The 5,000-nt window shown below is 51.2% G+C and overlaps 1 non-coding gene across 1 annotated transcript in view; it reads left to right on the forward strand.

Moving 5' to 3' along the window:
• Positions 1-4,660: 4,660 nt before the first annotated feature.
• LOC126430331 (small subunit ribosomal RNA) overlaps positions 4,661-5,000 on the forward strand; it is a 1,909-nt gene continuing 1,569 nt past the window's right edge. Inside the window, exon 1 of the ribosomal RNA XR_007577092.1 lies at positions 4,661-5,000. This exon is cut by the window's right edge and continues 1,569 nt beyond it. This is a non-coding gene — a ribosomal RNA (small subunit ribosomal RNA).

Here is a 5,000-nt window from a genome sequence, read left to right on the forward strand (position 1 = left end):
ATACAACCGTCCCTATACATGCTGAAAGACTCTGCACACAATGAGAACCACACGTCAGCCAGACACTCTTATCACACACTACTCTCTTATCACACACAATATCTAACCACCAGCATGGAAGAACATCCAGTGCATCCTCTCCGCCACATGACACAATCCACACTATCATTACCAGACCGGGAGGTCCACCCAGAAAACACAATATCCCACCCTTCCGACATCCGCACATTGCTCAGCTAAGCCACGAACACCCACACATGTCCTACACAGTGGTGCACCCAACATCACAATACTGCCTCCTGTCACAGCACACAAACAATGGCAGGAATGAAAGACACAGATCTGCCACAACCATGGAATCGGAGCGCCGCCTGTCATGAGCCAAAAGTGCATCCTGACGTGACAAATCGGATAATACCGCAGGCATCCAATTACGATAATCACTATCAACGAACCTGCCGCCCCCCCCCCCCAATACACCTTTCCCTACAACAATGTGTATCTGAACCTACGCTATATCGTACCTTAACCTAACCTATATCGTACCTTAACCTAACCTATATCGTACCTTAACCTAACCTATATCGTACCTTAACCTAACCTATATCGTACCTTAACCTAACCTATATCGTACCTTAACCTAACCTATATCGTACCTTAACCTAACCTATATCGTACCTTAACCTAACCTATATCGTACCTTAACCTAACCTATATCGTACCTTAACCTAACCTATATCGTACCTTAACCTAACCTATATCGTGCCTTAACCTAACCTATATCGTGCCTTAACCTAACCTATATCGTGCCTTAACCTAACCTATATCGTGCCTTAACCTAACCTATATCGTGCCTTAACCTAACCTATATCGTGCCTTAACCTAACCTATATCGTGCCTTAACCTAACCTATATCGTGCCTTAACCTAACCTAATTTGTGCCTTAACCTAACCTAATTTGTGCCTTAACCTAACCTAATTTGTGCCTTAACCTAACCTAATTTGTGCCTTAACCTAACCTAATTTGTGCCTTAACCTAACCTAATTTGTGCCTTAACCTAACCTAATTTGTGCCTTAACCTAACCTAATTTGTGCCGTAACCTAACCTAATTTGTGCCGTAACGTAACCCATGTTGTGCCGTAACGTAACCCATGTTGTGCCGTAACGTAACCCATGTTGTGCCGTAACGTAACCCATGTTGTGCCGTAACGTAACCCATGTTGTGCCGTAACGTAACCCATGTTGTGCCGTAACGTAACCCATGTTGTGCCTTAACCTAACCCATGTTGTGCCTTAACCTAACCCATGTTGTGCCTTAACCTAACCCATGTTGTGCCTTAACCTAACCCATGTTGTGCCTTAACCTAACCCATGTTGTGCCTTAACCTAACCCATGTTGTGCCTTAACCTAACCCACGTTGTGCCTTAACCTAACCCACGTTGTGCCTTAACCTAACCTACGTTGTGCCTTAACCTAACCCATGTTGTGCCTTAACCTAACCCATGTTGTGCCTTAACCTAACCCATGTTGTGCCTTAACCTAACCCATGTTGTGCCTTAACCTAACCCATGTTGTGCCTTAACCTAACCCATGTTGTGCCTTAACCTAACCCATGTTGTGCCTTAACCTAACCCATGGTGTGCCTTAACCTAACCCATGTTGTGCCTTAACCTAACCCATGTTGTGCCTTAACCTAACCCACGTTGTGCCTTAACCTAACCCACGTTGTGCCTTAACCTAACCCACGTTGTGCCTTAACCTAACCCACGTTGTGCCTTAACCTAACCTACGTTGTGCCTTAACCTAACCCATGTTGTGCCTTAACCTAACCCATGTTGTGCCTTAACCTAACCCATGTTGTGCCTTAACCTAACCCATGTTGTGCCTTAACCTAACCCATGTTGTGCCTTAACCTAACCCATGGTGTGCCTTAACCTAACCCATGGTGTGCCTTAACCTAACCCATGGTGTGCCTTAACCTAACCCATGTTGTGCCTTAACCTAACCCATGTTGTGCCTTAACCTAACCCATGTTGTGCCTTAACCTAACCCATGTTGTGCCTTAACCTAACCCATGTTGTGCCTTAACCTAACCCATGTTGTGCCTTAACCTAACCCATGTTGTGCCTTAACCTAACCCATGTTGTGCCTTAACCTAACCCATGTTGTGCCTTAACCTAACCCATGTTGTGCCTTAACCTAACCCATGTTGTGCCTTAACCTAACCCATGTTGTGCCTTAACCTAACCCATGTTGTGCCTTAACCTAACCCATGTTGTGCCTTAACCTAACCCATGTTGTGCCTTAACCTAACCCATGTTGTGCCTTAACCTAACCCATGTTGTGCCTTAACCTAACCCATGTTGTGCCTTAACCTAACCCATGTTGTGCCTTAACCTAACCCATGTTGTGCCTTAACCTAACCCATGTTGTGCCTTAACCTAACCCATGTTGTGCCTTAACCTAACCCATGTTGTGCCTTAACCTAACCCATGTTGTGCCTTAACCTAACCCATGTTGTGCCTTAACCTAACCCATGTTGTGCCTTAACCTAACCCATGTTGTGCCTTAACCTAACCCATGTTGTGCCTTAACCTAACCCATGTTGTGCCTTAACCTAACCCATGTTGTGCCTTAACCTAACCCATGTTGTGCCTTAACCTAACCCATGTTGTGCCTTAACCTAACCCATGTTGTGCCTTAACCTAACCCATGTTGTGCCTTAACGTAACCCATGTTGTGCCTTAACGTAACCCATGTTGTGCCTTAACCTAACCTATAATGTGCCTTAACCTAACCTAAAGTGCGCCGTAACCTAAACTATATTGCGCCTTAACCTGACGCACGTTGTCGCTGAACCTGCTCTGTAATTGTTATGCAACCCGTTAAAGTAGTGTAGTGTTGCCTAACCGCAACCCTCGCAATATAGTTCGCTACTCGCACTGCCCGGTCCCCTGTGTATCGCGTCATGTTAAACACCTTGCAGGTGTTGCTGACTTTCCACATGCTCCTGCTATACACTGTAGTGTGGATAGCAGCAGGACGTACATGCCCCCCCCCCTTCCCCCCTGCCTTCGCAAGCTGGTCGGTGAGAAGTTTGCATGTTCAATGCCCTTCGCATGCCGACGTACTCAGCCTACGTTGTGGTACGGCCTGTCACCTGTCCGCCGATGTACGCAAAACCCACAAACTGTACTGCACATTGCTCCGTATGTACTGAATGATACATCGTGGCCCATGTGACCGTATGACGACAGCGCCTAGCAACGGCGGACCATACAGTCCAAATATTGTGCACGCAGCTACGTGTCGTCTCCCTATAAGAGCTGGATTGCAGTGTGGTACGCCATACAGACGTGTGGGAGGAACGGACGCCCTGGATGGCGATCAGCATGAGCAGTCTGTTGATGTAGTGGAGCGTGTATTCGGACGTAGTCGTCTCTTCTCACACACCGTGATAGCATGTTGCACCGCGTTCCACATCTGCGACATGCTGCAGAGGCGGGCTGACAGTCGTTCGCGCAATGGACACCGCATACGTACGGGGTCTACCTTCCACGTGTTCTCTAGGCGTGCACATGTTGTTGCGTCTATGTGGGCAGACGTAGTGTGTTGTGACACCTGACACAGGCATGCAATACTCGTTGCAAATGGCGATGGACGTGTACGTTTGCTGGTGACGTTACGCAAATGAACAACCGGTAACCCGTTGTGGTGCGGTTGTTCTCGCTAGAGGTGAATCAGTGTTGGCGACGATCGGTCGAGCTATTAACCGGTTGTTTCAGGGATACCCACCATGCCCACGAACGTGAAAGGGGACCCACCATGCCCACGAACGTGAAAGGGGATCTGGGTGTGAGGCGATACGCGGCGGTGGCTGGGTGGGACCGTCCCCGGCCGGTGAGGGGGGGCCGCCCGGCGTGCTGGCAGCGCGGTGCGTGGGCGCACGCGCTACAGCCGGCTGGTGGGGGCGGCCGGTGGCAGGCGCGCCGGCCGACGGACGCGGCAGGCGGCGCAGCTGCGCGCCGGCGCCCCCTGCTCGCGGCGCCTTGCGGCCAAAGTAGGTCCTCGCGGGCCCGGTGCGAAGCGCGGTGGCCATCTGCAGTGTGCTGGTCCGATTGAGGACTTTGTGCGCTGAGGATGCGCCGCCGCCCGGCGCTCGGCGCCGCGACGCCGTCTGCTGCTCGGTCGCCCCAGCGGTTCTCGCAGGTGGTTTGTATCGCAGCTGTGCGGACGTGTTGGCGCGTGCGCTGTGCTGGGAGAGTTCGCTTCGGCACCCAAGTAGGGCTTTTGTCCTTCTGTGGCGCTGGCGTTGGAGCTGCCGGTCACCGTAGGTGGCGCGTGTTGTCTCCCGCCGGCAATGCCACGACAGCACGCTCCCGGGCCTCTGTCGGCAGCGGCAAGCTCAGTTGGGAGCACGGGTGGTCGCACCTAAAGCGTCTACTCGCCTAACTCCGGGCGATTGCGCCTCGAACCCGACCAAGTACTTAGGACGGCGCTGCGCGCCGCCGGGACCTGAGAGGGTTTCGAGGTGTGTTGTGCAGGGGAGCTCAGCCTCCTCCTGTTTGCAGAATAATTGAGCGGACGCTTGCGTGTTCGCGCGGGCCCCCGGGACACACTCCCGGGCGGCCGGCTGCTCAGCTCTAGTTGACGCAGCTCCCTGGTTGATCCTGCCAGTAGTCATATGCTTGTCTCAAAGATTAAGCCATGCATGTCTCAGTACAAGCCGCATTAAGGTGAAACCGCGAATGGCTCATTAAATCAGTTATGGTTCCTTAGATCGTACCCACGTTACTTGGATAACTGTGGTAATTCTAGAGCTAATACATGCAAACAGAGTCCCGACCAGAGATGGAAGGGACGCTTTTATTAGATCAAAACCAATCGGTCGGCTCGTCCGGTCCGTTTGCCTTGGTGACTCTGAATAACTTAGGGCTGATCGCACGGTCCTCGTACCGGCGACGCATCTTTCAAATGTCTGCCTTATCAACTGTCGA

This window comes from Schistocerca serialis, unplaced genomic scaffold, assembly GCF_023864345.2.
Source record: "Schistocerca serialis cubense isolate TAMUIC-IGC-003099 unplaced genomic scaffold, iqSchSeri2.2 HiC_scaffold_1041, whole genome shotgun sequence".
Lineage (NCBI taxonomy): Eukaryota > Metazoa > Arthropoda > Insecta > Orthoptera > Acrididae > Schistocerca > Schistocerca serialis.